At 45.8% G+C, this 19,933-nt stretch overlaps 1 protein-coding gene across 5 annotated transcripts in view; it reads left to right on the top strand.

The window, feature by feature from the left end:
- Chst15 (carbohydrate (N-acetylgalactosamine 4-sulfate 6-O) sulfotransferase 15) overlaps window positions 1-19,933 on the top strand; it is an 82,315-nt gene that overhangs the window by 23,465 nt on the left and 38,917 nt on the right. Inside the window, exon 2 of one of the 5 annotated variants that reach the window (XM_013503073.1) lies at window positions 12,585-12,664. The exons of the other annotated variants lie outside the window; for them this stretch is intronic. The gene's annotated coding sequence lies outside the window, so the exon portion shown is untranslated. The remainder of the gene's footprint in view (window positions 1-12,584; window positions 12,665-19,933) is intronic. 5 annotated transcript variants of the gene reach the window in all.

Here is a 19,933-nt window from a genome sequence, read left to right as displayed (position 1 = left end):
GTGGTTATGAGCTATGCTAACCGTTTTCAAATGTGGGGACAGAGAAAGCTTTGGTTTGTTGCCCCTGGAAGGAAATGGGCATTGTTTTGATGGGAGAACTCTCACCTTTAGGGTCAAAGTGCAAGGGCCAGATGACCCATTGATTGTGGTTGGCTATGATGGCTCATTTTCTAGTGTGAAATTTACCATAGACTTTTCTCCTCTCCCTTAGTTCTTTACAGGACACAGACTTAATGGCATCCATCAAACTTTCTTAGTTTTTGAAAACTATTTTTAAATTAGAGTATAACATACATAAAGAGCACCTACCATGAGCGTACTCTTGATGGATTTTCACAGACAGAGAAAATCTTTGCCACCAGCACCTAGGTCAGGTGTGTAGATAGTACTCCAGAAGCCCCAGGCCCAGTTCAGGTCTTTAACTGTCTCTCCAGCCCTATCCAAGGGAAACCTCTATCCTGACTCCCACTGCCTAGACTTTTCTGCCTTGTTTTTGGATTTTTTTGTAAATGGAACTGTGTGTTTATGTTCTCCTTTGTATGTGATTTCTTTTGCTCAACACTACATTTGTGAGATTCTTCCCTGGTGTTGCTTATTCATTTTCATAACTGAATCGCATTTATCCATTCTACTCTGTGCATGCATCATGTGATTTCCAGGTTAGAGCGTTGCACATAAAGCCAAGGAATGTTCTAGTTTTTATCTTTTGATGAGTGTAGGATGTTTTTCTGATGGGCACATGCCCAAGAGTAGATGGCTGGTGTGGGGATCATCCAAGTGATCGTACAACTACACAGTCCCCACCAGCAGTGGGAGACTCTCCTTAAAGGTAAACTAAGAGCCTGGAAAAACGGAAGGTGAGATAGACTTCCCTTTGTCTCATGCCCAATTTCCTCAAACGAAAAGACTCAAGGATAATCACCACATGGATGAACTCACTCATGGGAGTGAGTACAGAAGTTCCCATGGTGCCCCAGAAAGATACTCCAGATTCTCCTGGATTCCAGCACTCCATGGTCACATGGAAGCCAGTGTTTATTTGCAGATCAGTTCTGTGGCAGAACCAACCCATTCTGTACCTTCCCTTCTTTTGAGCAATTCATGCTTTTTCTCCCATCCTAGAGTGAACTTTTCCTGCCCCCAGGGCTGCCCGGAGTGACTGAAAAGAAGCGGCTGGAATACTGAGTATTCTTCATGTCCACAAGCTGAGCACAGGTGTACAGGTCACCCCACATAGACAGGACACTGAAGGATGAGCACTCTACACTGTTCCACCTGGAATTATTGCTACCTGCCTCGCCCCAGCCTGGGATGGTTCAACAGATCTGGGCGAGCCTGAGGTGAGGCTGTCATCCATTTTAGGAAGCTGGCTCCCTAGGGCCTGTTTGGAGGCTGGCAGGGAGGGGAGTGAAGAGACAGGCACAGATCTCACCCTTTAGGGGCTCTCATCTCTTCCCAGAAGCCTGGAGCAGCAGGACCTCCTGAGGTTCCCCTAGGGCAGCACTAGACCCGAATGGCCCATGAGCACAGTAAGTGCGACTAGTACAAGGAAGTGAAATTTTATGTTTTGTTTCATTTTAACTACATTTAAAAATGGATTTTCAGTTCAGTTACTGGAAGACTGGAGGATGTTGGGGGCAACTTGAGCATGTAACTCTCCTCTTCTCTCTGTGTGTTTTGTGAACTTTAAATACAGAACAGGTACTTCTGGTGAAAAGTTAGGATCCAAACTGAGGTGTTCATAAGTGCAAAAAACCCCCCAAAAACAAACAAACAAACAAAAAAACAAACCAAAAAAACAAAACCCAAACCCCCAAACTTTCTTGGAAAACTTAGTGAGACTTATGAATAGAAACTTTTATTAATTAATTAACTTCTGTTCATTAGTAACTTTTGTATTGGATCCATGTTGCAATGATAGTATTTTGGATAGACTGGGATGAATAAAATATGAAAATTAATTTGTGGAATGTTTGAAGGGTGGCTCACATTCTGTTTCTGTTGGATAGCACTGCTATGAGGATTCTTTCTTTGATGCTGGAAGTTGAGCAGGGAATTGGAGGGTGTGCTGGAAGCCCTCTTCTCATCATTTTGCTCTCCTGGGTGTGGGATTTGGTTCTGACTACCCAAGGGCCGTGTGGATAGCCCCTACTGGTTGCTGACAGGTCTCTCAGGCTCTGGTTAGCCTGTCTTAGTCCTGCCTATTGGATACTTTGTCCCAAGAGGGAATGTCCTAGAAATCTGGCTCCGGCCCTTCCTGCCACTTACCCCACGTGGTGTCTTTAATAACAAATATCCTTCCAGTGCTCCAAGCCAGAAAGAGGGTACATGAGTTTGTGTCCCCTGAGTATACCATCAGCACCAGTCAGAGTGAGAACTCTACTGTTCAATTCAAATTTAATTTAATTTAATTTTCAACTCTGATGGGTTAGAGAGCAACTCTGAATACCAAACAACAGGAAAATAGCCCCTGAAAGTGAATGAGATTTCATTTCTACCTCCTGAATTTACCTTTTGTTTCTGGAAGAGTAGTGGGGGTCTCCCGGAAGGTGTCCTATGGAGGCTGTAGCAGGCAGGGACTTGCAAGCTAGCATGTTAGCATGTCAGCGGACTCTGGCATTCAGCGCTTAGTCCACCTGACAAGTTGTCTGTTGTATTCATTGGATTCTGAATGCTTCCCCACTAGCCTGTGATGTGGAATGGATTTACCTGGAGCCTGCCATCTTAATCTAAAGGTCACATATGGCCCTCAGGGGTAGGGAGAATGACCTCTAACAGGTGGTCACCTGAATTTTTCTTGTGAGAAATTTCTAGGGGCAGAGGCGTGGGACTGTTAGGAACCTCAAATATACACTGTGCTTTATTCTGAAGTCCCTAATGCAAGTTTTTCTTTTTCTCCCAGAAATTGTTTCCTTAGATACTATGTGACTCTTACTTATTGCAAAGAGAAATGTTTGCATTTGCATAGGGCTTTTCTTTGCAAAGTACCTACTCAATTGTCCTACATCATTTATTCCTGAAGCACGATGTCCTACACACTATTTTCATGTACCTTTGGGAAGCAGGTGTGAACCAATGTCCTGTAGCTAAAGAGGGACACAGTCAGCCATTTCAGGTGACTTCTTCACCCTTATTCTAGTTTGCATTTGATGCAACCTAAGCGTGCAGTCCTGGTTGGCAAGGCCTGTGGGTACAGGAAATGTTGAAGTCAGGCAATGAGAGAAATCTGGGTCTCTCCTTGGAAGGACTGGAATCTTCTCTGGCAAGGTCAAGCTGGTTATCTGTGGGGGCCAGGCCTCAGGCTGGCCTCTGTCCACAGTTCCTCGGTAGGAGCTTGTGGAGGAGCACTGGTCCTGATTTGGGGATCCTTTGCTCTACCTCCTGTCAATTTCTGCCCCCTCACATTTCTGCAACCTGAAAACATAAACTTGGACTCCTCAGCCTGACTAGCCTTGCCCAAGCCACAGGCCCTGCATGCTGCTCTGCTTGCTCATGTTTCTCTTTCTGTATCATCCTTTGATCACAGCATGGGGGAGGGACACCTGGGAACTTGCCAGAGACCTGAACTCCCCTTCCCCAAGTCCCCAGGGCTGGCCCTCATGGTGTCTGCAGTGGTACAGTGTCATGTGCCTCTGCCCACCATCATCCATACAGGCCTGCTAGTGAGGCAGGAAGCCCTGGAAACATCAAGGACTAACACGAATGTTGCGAAACTTTTGCATTTCCTGGTCACATGGCATTATTTGTACTGCAGAGCCTGCAGAATTCAATTGAACCTCAACTTTCTCTGTACTCAGGAATGTTGCAGGATGTGGGAACTCAATGGGATGTGGATTCATGGGAGTTTGCAACTTGACCTAGTGAATCCCAAAACATAGACTCACCAGTTCCTTGGGTAGGGCCTCTAGGGAGTGATGCTGACCTCCATGGGTCTCTTTGCAGTGACAAAGAGCTGGCTTTACCTAAGCAGCCAAGCATTCACCTTGCCTGGTCCTGACCTGCTGGTGCCTTTCACAAACCATCCAGAGGGACGTGCTCAGGCTTGTTCTGACAATTCCTCCCTCGGATTATTTCCTTGCTATACTTCCTTTGTGTGCTCTTGGGTCTAAAATACCATAAGACCAAACATTCTGAAGTAAGAATAGATTGTGTTTTTATTGTTTGATTTTGTGTTTCTTATTAAAGCAAAATATTTTGCAGTTATTCCCAGGACAAGGTCTCCCTTTTATTTTTTCCCCTTGTATATGAGAACTGGGATATTAAGGCAGGTGATGAAAAAATTTTTTATGAGAACATAGTGATGCTTTTCACAACTGACTGAGAATACATTAAAATGCATGTGTTTTGATCTTCCTTTTCTGGATTAGAATATGAAAGATCAGCCATTGCAACAGACAGTGAAGTAATTCATTGCTGATGCATTTCAGAGAGCCAGGCTTCTAGAAGAGCTCAGAATGACACAGACCAGGTCAGATCAGAGATGTAGATTGCATGTCACTAGATTTAAACCAAAGAGCAGCTGGTGTAGGAATAACGGTGACAATAGTGATTATCGTAATAAAAGCAGCTACCAACTATTCTGACAATTATAGGGTGCCAGGCTCCTTGCTCAACCCTTTCCATGGAGTATCTCAGTTGTGCCTGGTTCACTGGACTGATCTTATCATTGTCATCCCCATGTTTAAAATGAAGAACTGAGATGGGCTTAATGATAAGAGGCCCAGTTGTCCAGATGGCCCATGTCCTTGTAACCACCACTTTGTTCCAAGTGCTCAATACATCCAGCCACTCTGATCTGGAAACTGGGCTTCAACATCCCCTACCTGGGTTCTGACCTCCGAAGAAGGTGAGAATTTGAGTTGGCTCTTCCTGGAATTACCCGTATGCTTATTTTTTGCTTCAGTTATTTTGCTAATTGAGGCGACGTTTCTGGGAGTTTTGACATTAAGTACCACGATAATTGCCTCGATGCATCATTGTTATTTTATATGCTTAGACACAACCTTTAATGAAATTTGAAAACCCAACTCTACTGGGGGGAAATGATATTAACTTCAATTCCTAACTTTCTTTCCTAAAGTGCTTGATGGTGTAGGCTTTGAGTTTTAAGCTTAGTTGCCCGACATATAAAATTCTCCAACTGCTCTGTTTGTGTGACTTACAAGTCAGCCTTCGTTTTGAGCAGATTTCCTGACCCTGCTTCTTGTCTGGGAAATGAGGGCTTTCAAGGAGGTGGTCTCTCAGGTGCCTTCATCTGGCCTTGAACTTCTGTTCTGGCCGCCTTCATGCTCACCTGGATTGCAGGCCTTAGGAACCAGGAGAAAAGCAAGCCCTTCACTGTTTACCATTTCAAGGAATAGCACTGATTACTGAGCCAATTGGTCTGAATAAGTCTGAAAGATGCCTGCAATTTCAGTGAATAATGTGCATGTAAATTACTGGCCAGAAAATATCCAGCCAATGAAGATAGTATCTAAGGGCTTTGTGCTACCTCTGAAATGTTTCTAATCTTCTCCCTGTGATCCCCAAAGGTAATTTTAAGGTTTTTTGAAATATGCTGCTTGCATGCAGATGTCTGACACATTGCTTGTGTCCTCATGGGTGTGTCGGGATACAAGTTTGGGGGTGCTGTCGTCACCCGGGTCTGGGGGCTGTGGCTCAGTGATACTCTGAGAAGTCCAGCCAGTAACTCTGGACTGTGCAGCTGTTCCTCGACTCCAGTTGAAAAATCCCTTGAGGGAGGGTCAGACTCTAGTGGGATGGGAACTGAGGGACACTGGAGGAGGAAGCTGAGCCTACAGTGTACATTAGCACCATCTTGCAGTCACCCAGACACCCTGCCTGGTCTCAGAAGGCTGTGGCTGGGCTGGGGCTCAGTTGGTAGGGGAGCAGGAGGGCCACAGGACAGCGGTGTAGAGAATGAGCTGTCACTTTTTCTGGAACCCACCCCTCTGGCAGGGAAGTGGCTGGCAGCTGAGGTGGGGGGCCCCCTCTCCAAGATGAAATGTCTCCATCTCTTTTTAAATTATAAACTGAACACTCTTGGCCATTCCTGGGGAGAAAAGTCTTTGGGATTTTTTTCATGATCATTCATTTTTGTTCAAGGCTTTAGGTGTGAAAACGTCATACAGTGCAAACTAAATAACAGCCCCATGATGTCAATTGTATTGCATCAGAAGATAAAATAAGCTGGAACAGGCCCAGAAACAGATACAGAAGCAGGGATAGAACATGTCCTGGCTGTGGTGGAGATGGAGCCCTGGGATGGAGTCCCAACCCTGCCAATGGTTGCTAAGGAGGCTGAGGAACAACAGTCTCTTTCTCCCCTTTGTCCCGCCCTCTGCCCTGCTGGGATGGACACAAAAGCTTTCCAGTCCCAGCATTCTTTAATGTGGTGGTAAGTTATGGAGCCCAGAACTTTTGCCCCGATAAAATCCAGTAAGTCTTTTGAATTAATTCAGTGGAGGAGCTCATTAAGTGACATGGCATTTAACTTTTCTGTAGTTTAGAAGGGGGAAAAGTAGCTGAGGTGCCCAGAACAGGAAAAACAAAGAGAAAGTAGGAAAAGTTAATTTAGGTTTTTGGTTGACTTCAAATACTTGATGTCTCAGTTACTTTTCTCATTTCTGAGACCAAACACCGATATGCACAAATTAAGAGAGGGAAAGTTTTGTTCAGCTCACAGTTCGTAGAGGTTTTAGTCCATAATTGGCTGGCTCCAAGGCAGGGTGGCTTGGCAGAGTGGCATTGGAGAGGAGAAACAGTTCATGGCAGGCAGAAGACGGCAAAAGCAAGCAAGCAAGGGACCTTAGCAGTTGTCTTTCTTTCCCCTTTATAGTCTGTCTGGGCTTTGGGGATTAGAGGAGTGCCAAAGCATTCAGTGGACAGATTTAGTAATCATACACCCTTAATTCCAAGCATTGCATCGTGAATCAGTCACATACCCTAGATCTGGCCACCTCTACAAAAGCCCCACCTATGACTGCATGAGGCTTTGGGGGGACATTTAAACACAGGCTGTAACACTTGATATTTTTGAAACACTTCCAAAATTCCTTTATGGAAAAGAAAGGAACATAATCCACAGGGAAGAGGGATTTTTTCCACCTTCTTTTGTCCTGTCTCAGTACCTGGAATTTTGTGGTGTGTTGTGAAAAATGGTGTCATCCTGATTCATTGGGAAATTCACCTGAAAGGGATATGAGAACTAAAAATGGGGCAAAACAAAACAGAATGGAGAAAAGAAAAGCTATCCACAGATAAGCATCATGTAATTTACCAAGGCATATCATTTTGGTGTTTTCTTGAGCGTGAAAACTAATTTAGAAAAGGCAGGGGGTGTGCTTGAGGTTGACAGGAATGAGACACCCTGTGGGGCTCTGAGTCCCCATGTATCTGCTCCCAGCCGAACATGGTAAGGAAGGGTGCAGCTTCCTGTTGGGAGTCAGTCAGGAACCTTCAGGCCAATTACGTGAGGGCTGTTCTTCTAAACATCCCAGGGCAGAGGCTGGTGATAGCATCTGGCCAACAAGACACCAAGTAATGGGTTTTCAGTGACATGAGATTCATCCTAAGAGGCTGGATTTTAAAACCTGTAGGATTTTAGGTTCTGTTTTGAATACAAAAAATATAAACATTTATTGGGTGTGACTATGCTATATTTTTATATATGTTGTCTGCCTCCCTTGCTAATATTCTTCCTTCAGAAAGCTTTTGTAGCAATGAACAAACCCTCTCCTGCTTTCGTGCAGCTCATTGCCTGATGGTTTAAGCAGGTGTCAGCCAAGACAGGCACCCACAAAGGTGCAAAGTGGAAGGGACCTGCTTAACCTGGAGGTTCAGGGAGCAGTGCCTTGGCTGAGGTCTGGAGGATGGGAAGCAGAGATGGGTCCAGCAGAGTTAGTGCTGCTGCAGGAAATGGTGATGGCCAGGGAAGGGAGGAGAGGCAAAGAGATGGTCACACAAACAGTGACAGAGACAGTGGATAAAGACAGTGGGAGAAGGCTGGAGGCAGATAACTTGGGGCAGAGTTTTGTTTCTCAGCTTAAATCTCCCTGTGGTACTGCAAAGGTGCAGTGAACATTGTCATTTACAAGCCCAGGGATGAAGAGGAGGTGCAAGTGCCGGCCATCTTCCAAAGTCACACAGTTGGTGTGGTTGTGCATTGTCTTGTGGTTCCAATGGGCTGCACGTACCACAAAGCCAGGTGCCAGGAATGTTCTGGCCATGTTCACCCTGCATTGTGCCAGACTGCAAGTCCAGTGCTCAGGTCTGTTTCTCCGCCTCCATGGTGCCTTCTGAAGGATAGGGTGGCATCACATCGGCACTTGGATTGTATTGATGGGAATCCTGACTGACTGCGAACCAACTTGAGGTCTGAATAACTGTGTACTTTGGCCAAATATTTATTTTTATGAAAGAGAGACCAGGGAAATTTTCTTGATAAGAAGTTAACTATGAAGGCATTTTTTTAAAAAAAATTTGAGACCTGCCTTTCACCCTGGAGGAAGTTTGCTCTCTGCACAGAAGTCTAGACCTTCTTAATGAGGCACGAGTGCTTTCCAGATCTTTGTGGAGGAGATTCCATTTTCCTGTGGTTAATTCGAGGAGGTTATGCATGTCTCATATCATGGATCATTTGCGTTGTGGGAGATGGTTTGCCTGAGCCAAGGTCCACTTATCTTCTGAACAAATTTTCTTTTATTCACTTGTTTACGTAGAACTGAGGGCACAGATCAGCTCTTGAAACGCAGCTGATTTTATATGGTTTGTCTTGGCTGCCCATTTCTCATCCACTTCACCTAGCTGCAAGTGACAGCTTCCCCTGGAGCTAGCACTGCTCTTGACAAGACGGCACAGATGCCATGACTGGAGCAGTGTCTCAGCTGCCCCCGAGAGACACTGCATCTGGAGAACTTACCCTTGGTATGATATTTCTTGAATGATCACTTTTCCAGCTTTAAATACTGAAACTTGGAGAGACCTAAAAAAATTCCACCAAACACTTTCAAATTGTCTTTACTAATGGGGAGGAAAATAGGGAGGGAAAAAAGCCTTTTGTGGTAGACCGGGGTGTTCAGTGTCTTGGGTGATATGTCTATAAATAAATACTTATTTGACCTAGTTTACAGAGGTTGTGAATTTAAATTCCAGATTTGAGTGGGATTCTCAGAAACTGGGTCTACATTCTAAATCAGAAGGAAAGTTTCTTCTGTGGATCTTCCTTTCCTCCCTGAGGCAGCTCCAGCCTTCTAGTGTCCCAGTGGGTCTAGGAGACGTCACTGCGTGCAAGGTGGGCGCCTCCGGGTTGTCTCATTCAAACCTTGCCCATCTGTTGCCTTGGTCCCACTGTAAGTCTTGTGCCATTGATTCAGGCCTGGTTGGGACTTTAGACACAAGGCCAAAGTCCCTGTGGTTGGCTGAGATCTTGTTTGCAGAGACAGAAAAGGCAAAAAAGAGAGCCCAGGAAGGTGGCAGTGGTTATTCTTGGGGCTTATTGGGCACCGGAAGTTGGTAGCACCACTGAAACATTTTGCATGGATAAACCGTCTTAAATCTCACAATTCTCTGTGTGCTAGATGCTACTTTTTTCTCAGCATTGTAGGGAAGCAAAGAAGCAGTCCGCACAAGGACACATAGCCAGGAAGGAGTAGACACACTGCAGATGGGCATACATGGTGTGTGTGTGTGTGTGTGTGTGTGTGTGTGTGTGTGTGTTTATATACTTCTGGGTTTGGGCTTTCAGTCTTTGTGCTCCATCACTTTGGCAGGCCCGTCATCATGCCCTGTGGCTGGGTCAAAGGAGAGCCTAGACCATCTGTCAAAGGCTCTTGACATTGTTGTTCCAGGGTCACACTGTCCCTTTTGCGCTCGAACCTGGTGCTTTTTGGCCTGTGTGTGTTTATAAAGGTGTGAGCCCATCCTGCAAAATTCTGTGTTCTGCGCAGATATTTCTTCATTCTGAGAGAGAAAGCAAAGGACGTGTCCTTCTGCACTTACTCCCAGGTACGTCATTTGACTTAAATGAGAATTTGGACAATCACCATCCTTTTAAGGCAGTTGGACATCACAGTGTAGCTGGTGGAAGGATGTGAGGAACTGCAAGATAACTTGAGAAATGAGGGGTTCAAATGAGCCTTCTGTGTAACTCCCTAATTGCACTTTGCACATAGCCCACCAGCCCAGTCGTCCCTGTCTTGAGCAGTCCTGTAGCCTCCCTTCCGTCCCTGTGCTACCCAGTCTGAAGAGGGATGGAAGGAGTGCATGCTTTTCAGCATGGAGAAACTGAAGCCCAGAGTCTTTGGCCCAGTCCGTTTTTACTTGCTACACATTTGTTGTTCAGTATTTATTACTCCTTCCTTGTTGTCTTTGCAGCTACAGAAGGGATACTTGATTGGAGTAAGCAAACCTGGAAGCCAGGTAGAACAGTGTATGTGGAAGACGAAGTTCCCCAAATTAGATCCCACAACTGACACCTGGAAAGTGATGTGGGATGTGAATGTACAATTTCCCATCTTCAAGGAGAGAGACCCATTTGAGGCTTCAGTTTGTGTTTAAACTCGGCTCTGCCTCTTTTTTTCCAGGAAAATGTAATCAGTGTGATGATTTCTGGATTATTAAACCATCATATTCAATGATTTGTTAGTCACTTATATTTAACACTACATATTTAGGCAGTGATACATATACACACACATAGATACTTACATACTTTATGTCTTTTCTCTTTTCACTGCAAAGGTACAATATTGGTGGTGAGGGAGTTGTTTCTCAGTCTTGATCAGCTCCATAGTGCCATTGTCAGCTCTGCCTCTTGTTTGCAGTGTGACTCAGGGCAAGTCACTTCCCTACCCAGAGCCTCAGTTTTCTTATATGCATAATGGGGTGATCACACCTACCTTTAGTGTGGCCAACAGTCAGGAACAGATGAAAAGCAGCAGGGCCCCTGCTCAGGAAGAGAACAGGTGCTCAGTTCAGGCTGCTCTCTTCCATCTTGTCTTCTCGTTGTGTTTCTCCAGCTTTCTTACCCTGAAGGCAAAAGACACAAGTTCTCCCTGAGTTTCTGCAGCTGACAGGGTGAGCTGCAACTCAGTGCAGATTTTATATCATTTAGTGATGTGGCTGGGTCTCACTTAACTTTAAAGTGATGCTGTTGATGCTTAAATCTTTTAAACTGAAAAGCTTCAACTTGTCTTGCAGGCTCCTGCAGCACCCTGGTTACTTCTACACAACCCTGGGGGAGTTGCTGGCACACTTCCACATACCCCTGGGGAATGGTACACACTCCATAGAAACCTGAGGGGGCCTGGCACACCTCTGCACAAGACTGGGGTGCGGGCACATCCCCACATTGGGGATCTGCTTGCTCTTGCCCTGATAGTAAGGGCTGATTTGCCTGGGGATGGATGATGCATGCTAACTCCTGCTTCGTCTATTCTAAAACCTCCAGAGGACAGTTGGTCAGGTTGCTCACTCTTTTCATCAGAAAGAAATAGCTTCCAATGAAGTGTGTTCAGCTGGTTCTTTTTCTGCAAGGGTTAAACAGATTCTTATTTTACTTATCTTTGGAAATAAAACAATGTTTAAAACTATTCAGATCAGCGAGGCCATCTGGTGGGGCACGCACAGCTGCTCCCCTTTCGATTGTGCCACCTCTGATGTATTCATTCTGGGGTGCCATTGTACATCTGCAACATCATTATTCGCGGTTGGTTTTGGCTGTGTAAGCTCTGTGTCTACTCGGACCTTTCTTCTCCACCAGTGCTGAAGGACATCTGGGCTGGCCATCTCTGCTGCTCAGCGGCCTTTGAGCTATCCCTGAGGTCAGGTCATAGTGGACAGGAGGAGTTGGGACCAGAGCTACCCTGCTCTGTTGGGCCTTGTATGTAGTTTCTGTGCCATTTCTTTTCATTCACTTTCTACTTGTATCAGGGAAAAATTGTTCGGAGGCAACTAGAATGGCCCACACGTCTTTGTGGTATTGCCACACAAGAACAAAAATGACCCCATAGTCTGAAAATGTGCGATTCTTTTTCCAGATTGCTAAGGTTTGATGTTGCAGATGTTGGCACCCTTGGAAGCATGTGAAAAAGAATGATAAGAGTTTTTCAAATGTCCCGAGTTCCTGAGATCACCGGGTCTGTGAGCTAATACTAGCCTTCCACATCTGAGATGAGGATGAGGGTCTCAGTGATGAAGGGGGTGTGTCCATGAGCACATGGCTAGTTAAGGAAGTTATGGCATAGCTGGTGCTTAGTTCAGGACGGTGGACCCTTGGGATATGCTAGGTCCAGCCTCTTGTACCTTTGCAAGTTATACAGGGGAGGAGGTGTATGGCATTACATTCTCTGAGCCACAGTTTCGCCATATGTAAAGTGGAGTTAATGCTTATACTTTCCTCTTAGTCTATCATGGCGTTTAAACAGGATAGTCCATATAAACCCCAGCCTGGGGCCTGGACGTAAGGAAGCCCCCAGTTTGAGTTACCTGGTGTCACTCTCGTTATAAACAGCAAGAGCCCTGTTCTGTAACTTGCTGGGGACTCATTATGTTTTCTGAGTTTCTTTCTTCTCTCATTCCTTTAGAAACTTTTCACTGAGTGCCCACCCTGGGCAAGGCCTGCGCTTTGGCTGAGGCTGCAGTCCAGCTTCTCCTGGCCTGGGAGGTAGGTAGCCTGCAGGCTGGGTGATAGCTAACGCATTACTCTGAGAGCATCTGCTCGTGACAGCTTTGCTCGTGTGACACAGGAGAAGGATCACAGGCTCTGCAGCCAAACTGACTTGCAGTTGGATTTGGCTTCACGAGTGAGCTGTGTGACTCTGGACATGTTTTGAACCTTGCCATGCCTCCATTTCTCACCTAGAACCTGGAGCTTCCCATGCTGACCTCAGAGAATCGCCATTTCCAAGGGTCCCAGGACAGTACTCAGGGGGTAACTGCCCCTGGACTAGTGTGCATTTTCTTTTTCCTTTCCTGTCTCTGGGGTCACTGGATCCACACACCCTCTTGAAATGCTTCCTAGTTCTGTGGCTATGGTCCTTTTGTCACCCAAAGCCATGTTAGTAGGTGGGCTCCATAGCAAACCATGAAGCTTGTCTTAAGTAGGTTTCAGCTTAGCAGAAAACCTTAGTCGGTGGACAGACAATTTAGAGTGGAAACTAACACCTACGGATTTGAATTACCACTGGAAATAATAAAATGAGTGCTCTGAAATAGTTTTTGCTCCATTAGTTTCAGAAAAAGAAAATTATTGGTTGTGTCACAAAGACCTTTAGAGTCTTTTGTGCATACTGAAACCACTGGATGACAATTACGGTGTGAACATATTTGCAGTCTCTGGTCCATTCTGTCCCTTTGCAGAGAAAACCTCAGTATCCCAGGCATTTTAGAGACAGAAGCATCTGGCTGCACCTCAACGAGCTGGAACCCACTGCCATATTGGAGAAGATAAAGAAACCCCTGCACCCTCCTGCCCTGGCTGCCAGGGGCTGTGGTTCTGTGTAGTGCTACTGTTGTTAAGATGCCTCTGGCCTCCACTGAGCAGAGATGATTCTTCTGCAGATTCTCTAGTGTGGGGTAGGCTGTGAGGCTGTTCTTGGAATGGGCTGTACAATTCCAAGGAAAGCCATTTTCCTGGAGCCCCAGGAACCTTAGCTCTGGGGTTAGCTGGGAGTTAGCTCCTGAAACCCGGGCTCTGTGTTCCTGGTATCCATAGCCCCAGCAAAAGCAGATCCTGCACAGTGCTAAAGGGCATGGGCTGCTCCTCAGGAAGAAACTCATGGTGTGCCTTTGGAATTGACTGTCCGATTTCAGCAGCTAATAAAGCAAATGCTATGCCAGCTTCTCAAAACCATGGGTGAGTAGCTGAGCACCCTGTCATCAGGTGATGACAGGGTTGGCCGGGGAGGTGATTATTAAGCAGAAATTAACTTCAGATCACATCTGTGAGTTTAAGGGATGAAAGAGGTAGTCCCAAACACATAGCTTACCTATTGGAAACAGGCCCAGAGAGACGTTACTAGCTAGACTAGTGAGCAAGTCAGGACTGGAACATCCCTGGGGTAAGGGGCCTGTCTTGCTGGGAGGGTGACCCCTTGGAGGTGCTGAAGTTTCAAATGCACACCATCAAGGAAGCCCCCCACAGTGCCTGTGTATCTGGCACCTCTCTGCAAGACCTCAAGTCCCATAGATCCCAAGCTCATCTCCTTGATGTGCAGGCACAAAAGGGCTGCGGGCTGCACTCCAAGGCCTGCCTTCTGTGTGAGGGTGGTTCCATTCCTCTCTGTGGTGGTCTCAGCTGTAGCTGAGATGGCCCTGTCTCCTCCTTCTTCCCAGCCCCCAGCCCTTGGCCTAGGCTTTGCTTTCTCTTGCTCCTTCTCCCTGCCCCCACGCTTGGCTCCAGGCCAGCCTCTGCTCCTGATTCCTTGTCTCTATCCTGGTGCGTGCCTGTTGCCATTCCTCTGCGCAGCCTGGAGGAGACATGCCTGAGTGATGAATAGAGTCGAAATTGAGACAGTTTAAGACTCAGTGCCCCAGGCGGACAAGGCGCTCTGCGGAGAGTGAATGAGGCAGCCCCATTCCTTCCTCTTCCCTCCTGGCATGCTTCCCTCCCTTCCTGGCCTGCATCTCTGTGAGACAGTGAAGCTGTTCTTTAGCAAGCGATTCCTGAAGGGACTAGGAATGATGGAATGCTGCCTAGAGGAGCTGCTGGACCGTCTCAGACCACGCAGGGTGATGAGCTGAAGTCAGGATGGGTTTCTCAGTTGCGGTATGGGGTTGGGGTGGCTGGGTGCCTTTTGCCCTACCCTTCTCTAAGGAGCTTGGCAATTTAGATCCATGCTGGGACTCAGTTTCCTCCCTACAGAGAGCAAGACAGGACAAGCAGGCACCTGCAGGCTTGCACTGCCAGGTGGATGGCTTCCTGGAACCTGTCCAGGCTTGACCTGGGCTCTGACTGCACCCGCCAGGCTTTCACAGTGTGAGTGACTCTGCAGTAGAAATTCCCAGGGGTCCCCTGTGAGTTTCTTGCCTCCCATCTTAAAGTAGCTGGCTTTCCCTAGATCTTTGAGGATGGACACTTTTCTAGCAAATTGGCCTTCTCTGTTTAGCAATGAAACAAATTCTCCCTTGGATGGTCATTGTGCAGAGCTGATCTTTTCCAGAGTTGTCCATGCAGCTGTCCTTGGCTCTCCAGAGCTACTGGTCCTGTAGCTGAGGTGCTGTCTGCAATAATAATGCAAAGAGTAGGTGTCATTTGTAGAGTCTTGCAGTGAGGTAGGTTCAGGGCTAAGCTTTTCCTGTATATTACCTCTTCACATTCACGCTGGGAGACCATGATAGTTTTATTGCTATTTTACAGATGAAGAAACCAAGTCACAGAATGGTATAGTTTGTTGCCTGAGGTTATAAAATGCATACACAGTTGAACTGGATTGAAAGGCAAGTCTGTTCAACTCCAAAGCCTAACGTAATGCCTTACATTGACTGATTGGAAACCAGTTTTACTGTATGCTGCCACCTTTCTGCCAAGTTGAGAGTCAGTGGGCTCCCTGGGCAAGATGCAAGGAGATAGATTGGCTGCAGATTAGAGATTTGATCTCCCTGAATATGTCTGTTTCTTATAGATCCCATTTCTGGAATTTCAGAATGCTCTTGCTGATCATGGTTAGAGAATACTTGTTGTAGACAAAGCATGGATAGAGTGTCCCAGGCACCAGGAAAGACAAAATTGGGCAAAGAAACCACAGGAATCCTATGAAAGAAAATGCTTGCTCAGGGAGAGGAAGCAAGGGAGGAGTTACAGTAAATCTGAGGAGAAGCCAAGAGGAAGACCTCTTCATCAGGAGGTGGGAGAGTGGGGTCAGCTGCCCAGATAACTAAAACAAAACAGCTGTGATTGTCATAAAGACATGCGTGCCAGATGATAATCCGGTATCTGACTTTCGGGCAGTTGTGTCCTGATTTGGGATCAGCTCGCATCTGGGTTCCCAGCATTGTTTTAGCATATCAGGTTCTGGTGTTAGCAGAGAAATTCTTTGAGGAAAAAACACTGATTCAGTGGGTTCACTGTATCTCTGGGTGAATTGCTTTGCCCTGAATTGCCCTTAATTTGGTTTACTGAGACAAACACACTTTTTGGAACTTATACGCCTACAGTTATTCCAGTTGAACTTCAACATCTATTCTTCATAACCTGTAGCCGAGTGTATCCGTTAGTTCTATCAAGTGATAATCTACCCCTGAACAGCCTCAGTCATTCTCAACAGCAGCTCTTTGTACTTTCTCTCATGTCTGGAGGGATTGGCTGGGGTTGGCAGGTGCTGGCTGCTTCAGGTGAGGCTCAGCCTCGTAGCTCTGCTACAAGCATTTCTCATCCTTCTTTCAGCCCTGCTGTACTCTTCTCTGGCAAAAGCAAAGATGCCAGAGGACAGGTAGATATGTGGCTTGTCTTAATGCCTGAGCTTAGGACTGGCACATGGTCATTCTTGCCTTCTTCTTTTGGCTGAAGTGAGTCAACCAATTTAAGCCAAAGTTTGAAGAAATAGTCTGTTCCTTTAGTTGATGGAACAATAAGGTCATTCATGAGATGAAGAGCATGAATACAGGGACAAATAATAAATTGGCTCCAGTAATGCAGTCTCTCATAAACAATAATAAACTATCATATACTTACTATGTGCCAGAAGTATGCATATGTAATACTAGCCAACGTTTATTGAGCACTTACTATGAGCAGATATTCTTTTAAGCACTTTACTCAAATTAGTTCATCTAAGGGTCACAGCAGTGGTATGATATAGTTATTTCCAATTTAAATCCAAAGAAACAGGGAGAAGACAGGTTTAATGTCCCATTCAAGACCCACTCTGGGCAAATTGGCTCCAGTAGTCAGACTTTTAAATCCAGTGCTGTGCATGACATCTTGCCCCCAAGGATGTCATTTGAGAACACAGAGGCCCAGATAATTTAAGTGACTCATCTGAGATCACTAGGTGCACACGAGTTTGGAATCCTGAGCACTGTGACCACTACTTATGTCCTTTCCACTATACTAGGGGCCCTTGTCCATCAGAAGTATAGCTTTATTCTGTTTGTAGACTGTGATATGGTTAGAAGTGTGAAACTGCAGGTATAAGATTGAAACTGCTAATTTTTTGTTTGTACAGAACCGTTCAGTCTGTTAGCTTGTCCTCATTCTCAGTGACAACCTTATATCTTTGAGCTAAATGTAAAAAAAATTCCTTCACTTGTTGATTAATACTCTTTGAAAAAAATGGATTTCCTTATACATAGCCCAGAGAAAGATGTCAGCATTTAGACATACTAATCAGAAGAAGGCTTTGTGTTTTAGTAAAGGTTAATTAAGACTCATCAAAGTTTTTTTCCTTAAAACATAAAAGTAAAATAATGCAATTAGCTATTTTTTCCCATCTCTCCCCAGAGGGCAGATGTAAATGTTCTTCCCAAATGAAGCTATTTATTTAAATCCATCCAGATTTCTTTTGAAGTTTCATACGTCTTGCTTCTGCTATATCAGCTTATAGCTACAATAATTTAATAAGTTTTTCCTAGGGTGAAATTGGATGCCCTTTATCGATCGTACACCAAGGGGGCATTCAATTACCTAATCTTAAGCGGTATTTCTGGATCTCTCAATTACAATTTTGTTATAAATGGCCTGCTAATGATGCCTGAGGTACATAGGTTAATAGGGGGCATCCAAGCAAAGGCTGGGTAATTGAATGCTTTCTATTTGGGGACCGTTATCTGATCTTTCACAGTGGTACCGAGTTCCCACAGTTATAACCTACATCCACAGGGCACAGAGTGGAGCCCAGGTTGAGACGCAATCTAACTGAAATATATACCTGGGTGCTTTGGTTTAATACATGAATAGGAATGCCAAGAAGCTGGTCTAATCTGAGTCGACTGGCACCAAATGTGGTCATGGCAGACAGGTGAAGTGCACAGGGGGCATGCATTACTGTTTTCAAGGAAGAACAATCTGAGCATTAGATTTCTGAATGGCTATTCCTGGGATAATCTGTGGTATATGGAAAGGGCCAATTAAGGAACATGATAGCAATCCATTTTCCTTCCAGTACAGTCACATTAATTTGATTATTCTCCACTGAGTTGTGTCATTTAATAGCTGCACATATTGTAAAGACCCTTTTAAAAGAATATGGAGTGTGCCTCCCTTTCTGTACTTGGGCAAATCCCACCGCAGACTCTGGCCTTCCAGTCTAGTCCCCCTTTGCCTGTATGGTTTCTACCCACCACCAGCCCAGTTCCAAGGGCTTACTCCCCAACAGTACTCAGGAGCATTGACTCCCCCAACTTCTTTTCACAGGGCCTTGCAGCCCCCGGTCTCTGTGGGACTGACTTCCTTGCTGTCATTGATGCTTCAGCTCAGGTGTCTTCCTGCAGTTAATTCCTCTCTGGTCATCCTGTGCATCATACCCTTTCCTCTAAGATAGCAGTTCTCATCCTGTGGGTGATTGTGCCCCCCCCAGGGGGGAGGGACCTTTGACATGTATATTTATTGGTTTGGGGCTTATTTTTGCAAGGGAACACAGTATAATACAGGACACATTTTATATGATTATTTATAATAGTCATCCAAAGAATGATATACAAAAGAGTGCAGGAAATCTGTCCACACACTAAGACCAAGGATACAGCTGAGGGCCTGGGTCCCACGGAAATGTCCTGCATGAGTCCAGCTGTAGACCTGCAGTTCATAACAATGCCTCCCATGAGTCCAGCTGGCGGCCTAGAGCCCATAACAATATCTCATGCAGGCCTGTTTCACAGATCTGCGCTGGGAAGGCCCAAAGGTTGGTGGTGGAATCTAGAAAGTGTGTGCCCGCAGGATGAAGGATCTATGCTAGCAGGCTGAGGGATCTGCACTGGAGCCAGGAAGTGACACTCAGAAGAACCAGAGCTCCCCAGAAAGGTACCACAGCCATACCCAGCAAGAGTGAAGTCCAGAGCTTCTCTGATGATCAAGATGGCCAAGTTCCCAATGCAGCAAGCTTCTCTAGGAGACTGGCAGAGCACCATCTTCCCCTGCGGAGCCAGGAAGTGATGCTCGAAAGAACCAGAGCTCCCCCAAAGTGAACTGAAGCCATTCTCAGTGCCAATGAGGTCCTGAGCTCCTTGGAGGATGAAAACAGCCAAGTTCATCAGGAAAGCCAGCATGACGAGCTCCTGCAAAACAACCAACAGCTCCTTGCAGCTTCTACCAGCTCCCGACAGCCTCTTTCAGCTCCCAACAGCCTTTTTAGCTCCCAAAGCCTTTTTTCTTCTTCTCCATGTCTGCCTCTCATGCTGCTGGTAACAGTCCCCAGGAGGGCCTCCCACACCCAGCACCATGCTTTCTCAGTTCAGCTGGGGGTTATAAGTTGACCACCGGTTATCAATCCACTACACCATGTCTGGAGATATTTTTGGTTGTGGCATCTTAGGGTAGGAGGGCTACTAGAATCTAGTAAGTGAAGATCAGGGGTGCTGCTAAACACCCTGTCACGGTTGGAGTAGCCCCTGCAGCACTGAATATTCCTGTTTTGATGGTTTTAATGTTTTCTGCCTTTTCATTTTCTTCATAGCCTTTTATCAGCCCCTGAGATTATCATACTCACTTGTAACTTCCTTATGTCCTGCTGTCCTCAAATCGTCAACCCCTGCTGGGACATGAGTCCAGGTGGGAAGAAAGCCCCCTCGCTTGCTCATTTCTGCACTCCTCCATTTATAAAGGGGAGAGTTTTTCAGAAACCCCAAAGCCCTAGGCCCTTCACTTTCAAGGGTGCCAGCAATGTATTCCTCTGGCCATAAGACTATTATTTTTAATCAGTTTTGTTGAGGTGTATTTTACATGCTATACAGTGGCTGTATGTTTGGGTTAAACTTGTGAGTGTAAGGTATTAGTATA

The sequence above is a fragment of the Chinchilla lanigera genome, unplaced genomic scaffold (genome assembly GCF_000276665.1).
Source record: "Chinchilla lanigera isolate Chin_1 unplaced genomic scaffold, ChiLan1.0 scaffold00076, whole genome shotgun sequence".
NCBI lineage: Eukaryota > Metazoa > Chordata > Mammalia > Rodentia > Chinchillidae > Chinchilla > Chinchilla lanigera.
This window is presented reverse-complemented; position numbering and strand designations above follow the sequence as displayed.